We start from the raw sequence: 15789 nt of genomic DNA on the forward strand, positions 1-15789 counted from the left end.
CGACACAGGGTGCTGGGCAGCACAGTTACAGAGTGACAGTGTGAGGGAGCTGGATTAACACCAGTTCAGGTTGTCAATAACAACAACAACAACGACAACTTTTATTTATATAGCCCCTTTAACGTACTAAAATATCCCAAGGCACTGCACAGGAGTTATTTAAGACAAAATACTTGACAATGATCCACATAAGGATGAATTAGGGCAGATGGCCAAAAGCTTGGTCAAAGAGGTAGGTTTTGGGATCCAGGAGGTTGTGACGGAGGAGCCTCAGCCCTTGGCCTTGTACCAGATTCTTGCTCCCTCTGTGGACGAGGGCAGGGACTGCAGGGAGGATGAGCAATCTCACCACAGCACCGTGGTACAGGGAGCCATTCAAGTGGGGCGTGTAAAAAGAAATGTTGTAGTGATAGGGGATAGTATAGTTAGGGGGATAGATACTGTTCTATGCAGCCGAGAGTGTGAGTCCCAAAGGCTGTGTTGCCTGCCCAGTGCCAGGGTTAAGGACATCTCCTCTGGGCTGTTTTACAAACTTGCTGGAGTTCTTTGAGCAGGTAACGAGCAGAGTGGACAAAGGTGAACCAGTGGATGTGATGTATTTAGATTTCCAGAAGGCATTCGATAAGGAGCCACATAAAAGGTTACTGCATAAGGTAAGAGCTCACGGAATTGGGGGTAATACATTAGCATAGATAGAGAATTGGCTAACTAACAGAAAGCAGAGAGTTGGGATAAATGGGTCTTTTTCCGTTTGGCAAAAAGTAACTAGTAGGGTGACACAGGGATCGGTGCTGGGGCCTCAACTATTTACAATCTATATTAATGACTTGGATGAAGAGACCGAGTGTAATGTAGCCAAGTTTCCGGATGATACAAAGATGGGTGGGAAAGCAAGTTCTGCAGAGGACTCAAGGAATCTGCAAAGGGATATAGACAGGCTATGTGAGTGGGCTAACATTTGGCAGATGGAGTATAATGTGGGAAAGTGCGAGTTTATACACATTGGCAGGAAAGGTAAAACAACAAATTATTATTTAAATGGAGAGAGATTACAAAATGCTACAGTTCAGAGGGACCTGGGGATCCTTGTGCATGAAACACAAAAAGTTAGCATGCAGGTACAGCAAGTAATCAAAAAGGCAAATGGAATGTTGGCCTTTACTTCAAAGGGGTTAGAGTATAAAAGCAGGGAAGTCCTGCTACAACTTTACAGGGTATTGGTGAGACCACACCTTGAGTATTGTGTACAGTTTTGGTCTCCTTATTTAAGGAAGGATATACTTGCATTGGAGGCAATTCAGAGATGATTCACTAGGTTACTACCAGAGATGAGGGGTTTGACTTATGAGGAAAGGTTGAGCAGGCTGGGCCTATACTCATTGAAATTTTGAAGAATGTGAGGTGATCTTATTGAAACATGTAAGATACTGAGGGGGGCTCGACAAGGTAGATGCAGAGAGGATGTTTCCCCTCATGGGGAAACCTAGAATGCGGGGGCAGAGATTTAGAATAAAGGGTCGCCCTTTTAGAACTGAGATGAGGAGGAATTTCTTCTCTCAGAGGGTCGTAAATCTGTGGAATTCTCTGCCCCAGAGAGCTGTGGAGGCTGGGCCATTAAATACATTTAAGATGGAGATAGACAAATGTTTGCAAGATAAGGGAGTGAAGGGTTATGGGGAGTGGGCTGGGAAGTGGCTTTGAGCCCAAGGTCAGCCATGATCTTATTGAATGGCGGAGCAGGCTCAAGGGGCCAAGTGGCCTATTCCTGCTCCTATTTCTTATGTTCTTATGTTTTAAGGTGTGTCTTAAAGGAGGAAAAAGAGGTAGCGAGGCGGACAGGTTTACGCAGGGAATTCCAGAGTTTAGGGCCTAGTATCGGAGGTGGCTGCAGGGAGGGGTTACTGAGTGACAGTGAGAGAGAGCTGGATTAGCATCAGTACGGATACAGTCAGTGACACAGGTTGCTGGGGGGAGGGGTTAATGAGTGGCAGTGTGACGGAGCTGGATTAACATCTATACAGATATAGTCAGTAACAAAGGGAGCTGGTGTATTGATTTCTTTGTGGGTTCAATGATGAGACATTTATGAAAGAGAATGTCTTAATCTAGTCTGCTCAACTCTTTATACAGCATTTACAGGAGACATCATGCTAGTGATGAATCTAGAACGAAACTGAAACTAAACTAAACTGCCTTGCTTGTCTCTGTCACATGCCCTCTGCTGGTCAGGCACAAGCAATCAATACATGCAAACATGCTGGTAAGGCATCATAATCGAACAGGCAAATACCATCTCTATTTGCTGATATCATTACATCTCCTTTTCTTAAAACAGAAGTATTTTACTTTTAACTAACAACATGTTTTCTTTGTATTAATCTGTATTTTAACTGTAACACTTAATGAACTTACATTATCATTATCATGATCAAGGTTTTTTAACCTTGCTTTGTGTGTTCACATGAAATATGTCAATACACTAGAACTTGAAGAAAGAATAAGATAACATTACTTCCTTCTATAACAGTAGTCCTTAAATTTGCTCAATGCGTCTCTCAGGAGTCTTCACGTGTCTTGAGCATTTTCTGATTGATTGTCCTTGAATCTGAGTTGTTGCCTCAGATGATGTGTTCTCAGCTGTGTGATCAGGTTGTTCAACAGTATCAGTCTCTTGACCTGCTGTGGCTGGTCCCATGAGAAGATCTCGACGATTTCTTCTCAGAACAGCACCCTCATCTGTCTGAATGGTGTATGATCTTGGTTGAACTTCACCAAACTCAAACATTGTTGGGCCTGTTTTTAGGGAGAATTTATACAGACGACCAGCCTATGGAATCTGCTGTATTTTGTCCTCCATTCTGCATTATCTATTCTCATCCTTTATTTCAGATTCCGGAATATGAACAGAAACTGCTGGGAATAACCAGCAGGTCAGTCCGTATCTGTAAAAGAAAAGGACAGGTGAATGGAATTCTCCCGAATTACTCCCATAATCCCGGCTGAAACCCCAGAGAAATGGCGTAAGCAAAGCTGTGGGCTGTTTCTCCAGGGTTTCTGTCGAACTTACCCCGAAGTTACGGCAGCAGATCGGGAAGCCCACCCCCCACCCCAGGAAAATTCTTCCCCTGGTTAACTTCAGTAAAACCCTTCTTCACAATTGCAAATGAAACTCCAGCGGGCTCGATCCCAGCGTAAATGTGGCGTTAGCGCCTCTTGGAATACCTCCGCTTCTAATTCCTGCCCTGTGTTCTGCTCACTGCGGTTGTGAGTTGCCCTGCCGACCCCTCTGTCTTTTGTTCATAAGCCGTTCACTGTGATTCGCCCGGCCTGTTCTGTGAAGTGGGGTTTTCGGGGCCTTACCCCCGACCATCAGTTGCTCCAGTTTGTGCAACTCACTGCACATTAACCACACCGAGTGTCAGTTGAGACACTGAGCTGCCGATTATGGCGGTTACTTGTCCCTGTCTACAAGTGGACTTAAAATACAGAAAGAACAAATTAACTCTCATTTAATGCAGAGAGTGCTGAACAAATTAAACCCGAGAGGATTGAATTCAGATTGAGTCCCGTCACTGTCAAAGGAACATTGAGACACAAACAGCGGGCAAAGTGAGGAGGACAGAAATAATGGCTGGATGTGGATAAATGTGTAAAGAAACAACTCGGATTTACATCTTTCACAACCTCAGGCCAACTCAAAGACTTTCACAGCCAATAAAGTACTTTAAAGTGTAGTCACCGGTTACTGTAAGGAAATGCAGCCGCCAATATGTGCACAGCAAGATTCCAGGAATAGCAATGAGGTAAATTACTACGTTGTATTCAGTGATGTTAAATGAGGCGCAATGTACAGAATTGAGATTTGATGTATGAAAATAATATAAAAATAGCAATTTTTAGTCAGGGTTAAAGGGGCAATTATTTTCATATAGAAAGATTTGAAACATTTTTTTCAAAGAAAGTCTGTTTGCAAACCCAAGTCAGAAGGACATCAACCCTGATGAAAAGCCGCGTCTGTCCAATGTAATCCCCGCCCTCAGCATCTCTTCTGTCTCTTTGGTCTCTCCCAATAACCAAGATTGGGGCATGAGATCTTAAAATAAACTATTGAAACTAAAAAATGGTCTGTTGGATTTTATTATCTGAACGAGATGAGGCCGCTTATTGAAAGCGGTGAAATGGTTAATGGGACTGCAGCCGCCCCGGGCCCTGCTCAGGAAGCAATGGGTCAGTGTGCCTGGGGCGGTGGGATCTCTCCGGGACACATGGAGCTGGGGCTGGAGATAGAGATAGATGGGAATGGCGAGAGATGGAGATGGACCCGGGCCCTGCTCAGGAAGCAATGGGTCAGTGTGCCTGGGGCGGTGGGATCTCTCCGGGACACATGGAGCTGGGGCTGGAGATAGAGATAGATGGGGCTGGCGAGAGATGGAGATGGACGCGGGCCCAGGCCCCTGTCGGTCTGCACACTCTGCCAGTTATTTTACTGGAACCTCAAACACACCCACTCGAGCTGTTTTTGAAAAAACTATGTTGACTAAAGGCTGAATTTATTATTTTAAATATGAGATTTTTACACTTCTATGTTAATGGTCTGATATTTTATTATTTCGATATGATTTTGAAATAATTTCGCCACTTTGTTCTGGTCACTTCCGCTGCAAACCCAAACCCTGCCTCACATGAGAAACTCTTCCTCCATTTCATTCAGTCCTGCTCGGTGTCCCGTTACTGTGATATCGAGGTGGCCCGGAGCTCACTATGTGCAGGGAAATAAATCTTTTTTACTTCAACAACATTTTCCCTCTCATCAGTTACTTTATAACCCTCTCCGGTAAGTTTTTTTCTTTCACTTCCAGTATAAATGTAATTCTATTTCTGAGTTCCCCTTGACTCTGTGTGACTTCTGCTGACTGTCTTTAATCGGGGCTGGGGTTCAATCGCTCACTGATCTAAAGTGAATGAAGCTCAGCTCATTCCCGGAGATCTTCAGTCTCATTCAGTCGGGCTCCTGTGAACAGGTAGATTCCCGCTCACCATCTGCCCTCCAGTTACTGTCCAACACTGTGAGTTACCTGAACCTCTAACGGTAGCTGGGACTTATTAATGAACGACCCGATCTCCCACAAGTCTTTAATGATTATTTATTTATTAACGTGTCAGATATTCTCGTGTGTATGTTTTATCAAATGCGTAAAATTGGCAGATTGGATCAATTGATCTCTACCAACTCTTTATTTAATGATTATAATGTAGAATTACATAGAATTTACAGCACAGAATAGGCCATTTGGACAAACTGGTCTAAGTCGGGGTGTATGCTCCTCGTGAGCCTGCCCACAATCTATTTACCTCACTTCACCCTAACAACATATCCTTCTATTCCTTTCTCCCTCATGTACTTATCCAGCTTCCCCTGAAATGCATCTAGACTATTTATCTCAACTACTCCCTGTGGTAGCAGTGAGTTCCACATTCTCACCACTCTGGGGAAAAATGTGTCTCCTGAATTCTATTTTTTTGGATTTATTAGTGACTATTTCATTACTAACGTCTCAAATGCTGTTATTATGATCTGGAACACATTGTCTGAAAGGGCGGTGGCAGCAGATTCAACAGTAAGCTTCAAAGGGAATTGAATATATAATTGGAAAGGAAAGTATTAGCAGGGTTATTGGGGAAGAGCGGGGGAGTGGGACTGATTGGATTGCTGATTCAAAGAGACGGCACAGGCACAATGGGCCGAATGGCCTCCTTCTGAGCTGTATCAACCTCTGATTGTATAATTTCATGCTCTCTGATTGGTCATTATGTGTATTCTATCAAACGTATTCGTTGTTGTTGCTGCAGGTATTTTGTGGTTTCAAACGCTTCGGCTGCTTTATAACCAGACTCCTGAGTAAAACATTTCTAAGGAATTCTAAGCTTTTTTTTGTCCTTTCTGAAGCTGATTTATTGTTTTTATTTTGTTGCAGCCTCTGGAAGCTGCGTTACTGTGAGCGTCGGTCAGAGAGAAGTGAAGGGGACCGTGAACCAGTCTGTCCTTCTCCCCGTCTCCTGCTCTACACTCACTCCCTACTCCACTTTAAACATAAAGTGGGTTTTATTACCCAGAGACACTCCATTCGTGACACTGACCCGATCAAACTGCTCTCCAGACCCTGACAGACCCGGTTATAACTGTTCAGATTACCGGATGGTCGCTCCTTCCCACATGGGGAGAGTCCACACCTACCCGGAGAATGGATCCTTGTCGCTGCGGGATTTGCAGCCCAGTGACAGCGGCGTGTATGTGATATCTGTTTACAGTGCTGGGGACTCAACCAGTAAAGGCAAGGTGACGTAAACAGTCTATCCCGGGACAGGTAGGAGTTCACAGGCTGATTATTTAACCCATTGAACCCTCAGTGATCTCTGCTGAAAGAGAACATTATTTAACTCTAACTGTACTTGTCGCTTCGAAACAAGCTGAATATTGCCAGCAAATTGATAAAGAATGACTAACAGTCTCCTTTTGAATCTAATCGGGTTGTTGGAAATGATCACATTCTTGTTGCAGACACTGAGAATCCTACCCGGAGCTACACAGAGCAAGCGGAGACCACCAGACAACCCCCCGACCACCCACCCGCTCTCCTGCTCCGTGTGGTGATCTTTGGCGCTGTCACTGTGCTCGGGGGCTGCCTGGACTTGTGTGTGAGGCGGAGATACCGAGCGAAATGACAGCGGGAGAACTCCACCTACACCCGGAGATCGCGGTGTCCAGGGGTGGGCAACGGTGGGAGAATTCAATCAATCGGAGGTCCTGCTGGGCCGGCAGTAACTTCCTTACAATGTTTCAACAACAACAACATGTGATTATATAGCGCCATTAACGCAGTAACACGTCCCAAGATGCTTTACAGGAGCTTAATAAAACCAAAATTGACACCGAGCCACATAAGGAGATATTAGGCAGTTGACCAAAGGCTTGGTCAAAGAGGTAGGGTTTTAAGGAGCAACTTAAAGATGGAGAGAGAGAGGTAGAGAGGCGGAGAGGTTTAGGGAGGGAATTCCAGAGCTTGGGGCCTAGGCAGCTGAAGGCACGGCCACCAATGGCGGAGCGATTAAAATCGGGGATACTCCAGAGACCAGAATTAGGGAGCAGATATCTCGGGCAGTTGCTTCAATGACCACATGACCAGCCTGTGGAATCTGCTGTTTTTATCTCCATTTTGCATTATCTATTCTTATCCATTATTTCAGATTCTGGAATATGAATAGAAAATGCTGGGAATAAACAGTTCGTACTTGTAAAAACAAAGGTCAGGTGACTGGAATTCCCATGGGGATTCTCCCAATCCACTCCCATAACTTCGACGCAAACCCCAGAGAAACGGCGCAAGCAATGTTTTGTGCTCTTTCCCCAGGGTTTCTGCCGATCTTGCCCCGAAGTTAGTGCAGTAGATCGGGAGAATCGGGCAGGAAAATTCTCACCCCCCGGGTAATCTTTTGAGTAAAACCCTTCTGGATTTGAAACTGGAACTCCAGTCCCAGCGTAACTGTGGCGATCGCGCCCCTTGCAATACCTCCGATGTGAATTCCTGCCCTGTCTTCTGCACTCCGACCCGTTTTATCTTTTGCCGGCCTGTTCTGTGAAGCGGGCTTTACGGGTCCTTCATTTTTGTTTTGATCCACAGGGTTCGTTGTTTATTGCCCGGCTTGAATTGCCCTTCAGAAGATGATGCTGAGCTGCTTTCTTGAACCGCAGAGGGCAGTTAAGAGTCAACCACATTGCTGGAGCCACCTTTAGGATGGCATGTTTCCTTCCCTGAAGGAAACAGGTGGATTTTTACAACAATCATCACTAACACTGCCTTTTATAATTATTTAATTAACTGAATTTAAATTCCCCAGCTGCCGTGGTGGGATTTGAACTCACGTCTCCGAGATCATTGGTCCAGGCCTACCACCAGTAACATAAACCCGATGCTACCGTACATCCGACCCCCCGACCATCAGTTGCTCCAGTTTGTGCAACTCACTGCTCATTAACCACACCGAGTGTCAGTTGAGACACTGAGCTGCCGATTATAGCGGTTACTTGTCCCTGTCTACAAGTGGACTTCAAATACAGAAAGAAGAAATGAACTCTTATTTAATGCCGAGTGTGATAAACAAATTAAACCCGAGAGGATTGATTTCAGCTTTAGTCCCGTCACTGCCAAAGGAACATTGAGAACAAACAGCGGGCAAAGTGAGGAGGACAGAAATAATGGCTGGATGTGGATAAACGTGTAAAGAAACAACTCGGGTTTACATCTTTCACAACCTCAGGCCCGCCCAAAGACTTTCACAGCCAATAAAGTACTTTAAAGTGTAGTCACCGGTTACTGTAAGGAAATGCAGCAGCCAATTTGTGTACAGCAAGATTCCAGGAATAGCAATGAGATAAATGACTAAATTGTTTTTAGTGATGTTAATTGTACATAATTGAGATTTGATGTACGGAAATATTATAAAAATAGCAATTATTGGTCATGGTTAAAGGAGTAATTATTTTTTTATCGAAAGAATTTGAAACCTTTTTTAGAAAAAGTCTTTTTGAAAACCCAAGTCAGAAGGACATCAACCCTGATGAAAAGCCGCGTCTGTCCAATGTAATCCCCGCCCTCAGCATCTCACCTGTCTCTTTGGTCTCTCCCAATAACCAAGATTGGGGCATGAGATCTTAAAATAAACTATTGAAATGAAAAAATGGGCTGTTGGATTTTATTATATGAACGAGATGAGGCCGCTTATTGAAAGCGGTGAAATGGTTAATGGGACTGCAGCCGCCACGGGCCCTGCTCAGGAAGCAATGGGTCAGTGTGTCTGGGGCGGTGGGATCTCTCCAGGACACATGGAGCTGGGGCTGGAGATAGAGATAGATGGAGATGGCGAGAGATGGAGATGGACCCGGGCCCTGCTCAGGAAGCAATGGGTCAGTGTGCCTGGGGCGGTGGGATCTCTCCGGGACACATGGAGCTGGGGCTGGAGATAGAGATAGATGGAGATGGCGAGAGATGGAGATGGACCCGGGCCCTGCTCAGGAAGCAATGGGTCAGTGTGCCTGGGGCGGTGGGATCTCTCCGGGACACATGGAGCTGGGGCTGGAGATAGAGATAGATGGAGGTGGCGAGAGATGGAGATGGACCCGGGCCCTGCTCAGGAAGCAATGGGTCAGTGTGCCTGGGGCGGTGGGATCTCTCTGGGACACATGGAGCTGGGGCTGGAGATAGAGATAGATGGGGATGGCGAGAGATGGAGATGGACCCAGGCCCTGCTCAGGAAGCAATGGGTCAGTGTGCCTGGGGCGGTGGGATCTCTCCGGGACACATGGAGCTGGGGCTGGAGATAGAGATAGATGGGGATGGCGGGAGATGGAGATGAAGTTAGACCCGGGCCCTGCTCAGGAAGCAATGGGGCGGTGATACCTCAAACACACCCACTCGAGTAGTTTTTGAAGAAACTATATTGAGTAAAGGCAAAGTTCATCATTTTAAATGTGAGACTTTTACATTTCTATGTTCATGATCTGATATTTTGTTATTTCGATATGATTTTGAAATAATTTCGCCACTTTGTTCTGGTCACTTCCGCTGCAAACTAATGAGAATCACATGAGAAACTCTTCCTCCATTTCATTCAGTTCAGCTCGGTGTCCCGTTACTGTGATATCGGGGTGACCCGGAGCTCACCATGTGCAGGGAAATAAAGCTCTTTAAATTCACTTCCAGTATAAATGTAATTCTATTTCTGAGTTCCCCTTGACTCTGTGTGACTTCTGCTGACTGTCTTTAATCGGGGCTGGGGTTCAATCGCTCACTGATCTAAAGTGAATGAAGCTCAGCTCATTCCCTGAGATCTTCAGTCTCATTCAGTCGGGCTCCTGTGACCAGGTAGATTCCCGCTCACCATCTGCCCTCCAGTTACTGTCCGACACTGAGTTACCTGAACCTCTAACGGTAGCTGGGACTTATTAATGAATGAACCGATCTCCCACAAGTCTTTAATTATTATTTATTTATTAATGTGTCAGATATTCTCCTGTGTATGTTTTGGCAAATGTGTAAAATTGGCGGATTGGATCAATTGCTTTCTACCAAGTCATTATTTCATGATTATAACACAGAATTGCATAGAATTTACAGCACAGAATAGGCCTGTTCTAGAACTGGTCTAAGCCGGGGTTTATGCTCCTCACGAGCCTCCCCACAATCTATTTCCGTCACCTCACCCTAACAAGATATCCTTCTATTTTTTTGCAGCCTCTGGAAGCCGAGTTACTGTGACTGTCCATCAGGCAGAGGTGAACGGGACCGTGAACCAGTCTGTCCTTCTCCCCGTCTCCTACTCCAGACTCACTCCCTACTCCGCTTTAAACATAAAGTGGTTTTTATTACCCGGAGACACTCCATTAGTGACACTGACCCGATCAAACTGCTCTGCAGACCCAGACAGACCCGGTTATACCTGTTCAGTTTATCAGGTGTTCGCTCCTTCCCACATGGGGAGAGTCCACATCTACCCGGAGAATGGATCCTTGTCGCTGCGGGATCTGCAGCCCAGTGACAGCGGCGTGTATGTGATATCTGTTTACAGTGATGGGGTCACAACCAGTAAAGGCAAGGTGAAGTTAACAGTCTATCCCGGGACAGATAGGAATTCACAGGCTGATTATTTAACCCATTTAACCCTCAATGCTCTTTGCTGATCGTCGTCGTACATGTCTTCACATTGTTCCCTTTGGGGAACTGTATGAAGTGGTGGAAGGATTTCTGGCCGCGTTTAACGCTCCTTCCGTGACCGTAACCATCTTCATACCAGCCATTCGGGTGGTTAGTCCTATGGCAGGAGGGTTTTACGGGCTCCCACAACCCATACGACGGGGGGGGGGGGGGCGGCTACCCACACCCACGGACTCAAGTATCCCGCTGGATGTCAACCCAGAGTTTAGAGCCAGAGCTCCGACTCCACTTGCCGGGACTGTCTGGAGAGGGGTTTGAAACCCTACCCCGTCTGGCCCAGCGGCGGGGATGCTACCGCTACGCCAAAGGTCCACTCCTCTTTGCTGATAGAGGAACATTATTTAACTGTTACTGTACTTGTCGCTTCAAAACAAGCTGAATATTGCCAACAAATTGATAAAGAATGATTAACAGTCTCCTTTTGAATCTAATCGGGTTGTTGGAAATGATCACATTCTTGTTGCAGACACTGAGAATCCCACCCCGAGCCACACAGAGCAAGCGGAGACCACCAGACAACCCCCCGACCACCCACCCGCTCTCCTGCTCCGTGTGGTGATCTTTGGCGCTGTCACTGTGCTCGGGGGCTGCCTGGACTTGTGTGTGAGGCGGAGATACCGAGCGAAATGACAGCGGGAGAACTCCACCTACACCCGGAGATCGCGGTGTCCAGGGGTGGGCAACGGTTGGAGAATTCAATCAATCGGAGGTCCTGCTGGACCGGCAATAACTTCCTTACAATGTTTCAACAACAATAAGTTGTGTTTATATAGCGCTTTTAACGTAGTTAAACGTTCCAAGGCGCGTCATAGGAGTGTTATAAAACAAAATTTGACTCCGAGCCACATATGGAGATATTAGGGCAGATGACCAAAAGCTTGGTCAAAGAGTTGGGTTTTAAGGAGCGTCTTAAAGGAGGAGAGAGAGGGGAGAGGCGGAGAGGTTTAGGGAGGGAATTCCAGAGCTTAGGGCCCAGGCAACAGAAGGCATTGCCACCAGTAGTTGAGCGATTCAAATCAAGGATGCTCAAGAGGGCAGAATTAGAGGAGCGCAGATATCTTGAGGGGTTGTGGGGCTGAAGGAGATTTTAGTGATATTGAGAGGGAGGCGATGGAGGGATTTGAAAACATGGATGAGCATTTTAAAATTGAGGTGTTGCTTAATCGGGAACCAATGTAGGTCAGCGAGCACAGGGGAGAGATGGGCGAACGGGACTTGGTGCGAGTTAGGACACAGATGACCTCAAGTTTATGTAGGGTAGAACATGGGAGGCCAGCCAGGAGTGTGTTGGAATAGTCAAGTCAGAGGTAACAAAGACATGGATGAGGGTTTCTGCAGCAGATGAGCTGAGACAGGGACTGAGTCGAGTAATGGTCCGGAGGTAGAAATCGGTGGTCTGAGTGATGGCACGGATATATGGTCGGAAGATCATCTCTGGGTCAAATAGGACACCAAGGTTGCGAACAGTCTGGCTCAGCCTCAGACAGTTGTCAGGGAGAGGGATGGAGTCGGTGGCTCGGGAACGGAGATTGTGGCGGGGACCTACATTATAACAGTGGCTACACTTCAAAATACTTCCTTGGCTGTAAAGCGTGAAAGGCGCCATAGAATGAAAGCCTTTCTTTTTTGACCAAACTCAAACATTGCTGGGCCTGTTATTAGGGAGAATTTATACAGATGACCAGCCTATGGAATCAGCTGTATTTTGTCCTCCATTCTGCATTATCTATTCTCATCCATTATTTCAGATTCTGGAATATGAACAGAAACTGCTGGGAATAAACAGCAGGTCGGTCTGTATCTGTAAAGGGAAACGACAGGTGACTGGAATTCCCATGTGGATTCTCCCAATCTACTCCCATAACTTCGGCACAAACCCCAGAGAAATGGCGTAAGCAATGTTTTGTGCTTTTTCTCCGGGGTTTCGGCAGATCATGCCCCAAAGTTACAGCAGTAGATCGGTTAAGCACCTCGCCCGGAAAGAAACTTCTCCCCAGGGTAACCCTTTGAGTAAAAACCTGGTTCTGAATTGCAAGTGGAACTCCAGCGGGCTCGATTCCAGCGTAACTGTGGCGATAGAGCTTCTTGGAATACCTGGGATGTGAATTCCTGCCCTGTGTCCTACACACTGCGGCTGTGAGTTGCCCTTTCGACCCCTTTGCCTTTTGTCCACAAGCCTTTCACTGTGATTTGCCCGGCCTGTTCTGTGAAGTGGGCTTTTCTGCAGCAGATGAGCTGAGACAGGGTCTGAGTCGAGTGATGTTCCGGAGATAGAAATCGGTGGTCTTAGTGATGGCACGGATATATGGTCGGAAGATCATCTCGGGGTCAAATAGGACACCAAGGTTGCAAACAGTCTGGCTCAGCCTCAGACAGTTGTCAGGGAGAGGGATGGAGTCGGTGGCTCAGGAATCAGTTATGCGAATCACTGCCCATTAACCACACCGAGTGTCAGTTGAGACACTGAGCTGCCGATTATAGCGGTTACTTGTACCGGCCTACAAGTGGACTTCAAGTAAAGATCAACAACTGATCTCTGATTTAATGCCGAGTGCGCTGAGCAAATTAAACCCGAGAGGATTGAATTCAGCTTTAGTCCCGTCACTGCCAAAGGAACATTGAGACACAAACAGCGGGCAAAGTGAGCAGGACAGAAATAATGGCTGGATGTGGATAAATGTGTAAAGAAACAACTCGGATTTACACCGTTCACAACCTCAGGACGGTACGAACACTTTCACAGCAAATAAAGTATTTTAAAGTGTAGTCACCGGTTAATGTAAGGAAATGCAGCAGCCAATTTGTGCACAGCAAGATTCCAGGAATAGCAATGAGATAAATGACTAAATTATTTTTGGTGATGTTAGTTGATGGGTAAATGTGCAGAATTGAGATTTGATGTACGGAAATATTATAAAAATAGCAATTAGTGGTCATGGTTAACGGGGCAATTATTTTCATATCGAGAGAATTTGAAACCATTTTTTAAAAATGTCCTTTTTCAAACCCAAGTCAGAAGGACATCAACCCTGATGAAAAGCCGCGTCTGTCCAATGTAATCCCCGCCCTCAGCATCTCTTCTGTCTTTTTGGTCTCTCCCAATAACCGCGCTTGGGACATGAGATCCTAAAATAAACTATTGAAGCTAAAAAAGGGTCTGTTGGATTTTATTATAAGAACGAGATGAGGGCGCTTATTGAAAGCAGTGAAATGGTTCATGGGACTGTAACCACCCCGGGCACTGCTCAGGAAGCAGTGGGTCAGTGTGCCCGGAGCGGTGGGATCTCTCCGGGACACATGGAGCTGGGGCTGGAGATAGAGATAGATGGAGATGGCGAGAGATGGAGATGGAGATGGACCCGGGCCTCTGTCGGTCTGCACACTCTGCCAGTTATTTCACTGAAACCTCAAACACTTTTACATTTCGACGTTAATGATCTGATAATTTGTCATTTCGATTTGATTTTTGAAATAATTTCGCCACTTTGCGCCGGCCAATTTGTTCTGATCCGAAATGACAGCGGGTGAACTCCACCTACACCCAGAGATCGCGATGTCCAGGGGTGGGCAGCGGTGGGAGAATTCAATCAATCGGAATTCCTGCTGGAGCGACAATAACTTCCTTACAATGTTTCAACAACAACAATAACTTATGTTTATATAGTGCCTTTAATGTAGTAAAACCTCCCAAGGCACTTCACAGCAGCGTTGGGAAGCAATATTTTGAAACGGAGCCACATATTGGGGCAATCAACCAGAAGCTTGGTCAAAGAGGTAGATTTTAAGGAGGATCTTAAAGGTGGAGAGAGAGGCCGGGAGGTTTAGGCAGGGAATTCCAGAGCTCAAAAGGACACCTTGGTTCAGGGTCCCCTTCACTTCTCTCTGACCGATGCTCACAGTAACACGGCTGACAGAGGCTGCAACACATTAAAAACAATAAATCAGCTTCAGAAAGGGAAAAAACAGCTTCAATTTCCTTAGAAAGTGTTTTACTCAGGAGTCTGGTTATAAAGCATTCCAGGAGTGTGAAATCACAAAGTACCTGCAGCAACAACAAATAATAGATTTGACAGAATTAACACAACAACGAGCCAGAGAACAAGAAATTATACAATCAGAGATTGATACAGCACAGAAGGAGGCCATTCGGCCCATCGTGCATGTACTAGCTCATTGAAAGAGCTCTCGATCAGTCCCACTCCCCCGCTCTTTCCCAATCGCCCTGCAAAACTTTCCGTCTGAAATATAGATTCAATTCCACTTTGAACCTTACTGTTGAACCTGCTTCCAGTGCCCTTTCAGACAATGTGTTCCAGACAATAATAACAGCATTTGAGACGTTAGGATAGAAATAGTCACTAATAGATTCAAAATAGAATTCAGGAGAAACATTTTTACCCAGACAGTGGTGAGAATGTGGAACGAGCTACCACAAGGAGTAGTTGAGGTGAATAGTATAGATGCATTTAAGGGGAAACTAGATAAGTACATGAGGGAGAAAGGGATAGAAGGATATGTTGTTAGGGTGAGGTGAAGTAAATAGATTGTGGGCAAGCTCGTGAGGAACATAAGCCCCAGCTTGGCCAAATGGCCTATTCTGCGCTGTAAATTGTATGTAATTCTATGTTAAAATAATTAAATAAAGACTTGGTAGAAATCAATTGATCCAATCTGCCAATTTTACACATTTGATAAAACATACACATGAGAATATCTGACACATTAATAAATAAATAATAATTAAAGACTTGTGGGAGATCGGTTCATTCGTTAATAAGTCCCAGCTACCGTTAGAGGTTCAGGTAACTCACAGTGTCGGACAGTAACTGGAGGGCAGATGGTGAGCGGGAATCTACCTGTTCACAGGAGCCCGACTGAATGAGACTGAAGATTTCAGGGAATGAGCTGAGCTTCATTCACTTTAGATCAGTGAGCGATTGAACCCCAGCCCCGATTAAAGACAGTCTGCAGAAGTCACACAGAGTCAAGGGGAACTCAGAAATAGAATTATATTTTATTA

The 15789-nt window shown here is 45.7% G+C and overlaps 1 pseudogene; it reads left to right on the forward strand.

The window, feature by feature from the left end:
• The first annotated feature begins 4731 nt into the window (after positions 1 to 4731).
• Positions 4732 to 12664, forward strand: LOC147095825 (uncharacterized; annotated as a pseudogene).
• The last annotated feature ends 3125 nt before the right edge of the window (positions 12665 to 15789 follow it).

This window comes from Somniosus microcephalus, unplaced genomic scaffold, assembly GCF_052327205.1.
Source record: "Somniosus microcephalus isolate GS21.2 unplaced genomic scaffold, FLI_Smic_1.0 unresolved_chr1, whole genome shotgun sequence".
Lineage (NCBI taxonomy): Eukaryota > Metazoa > Chordata > Chondrichthyes > Squaliformes > Somniosidae > Somniosus > Somniosus microcephalus.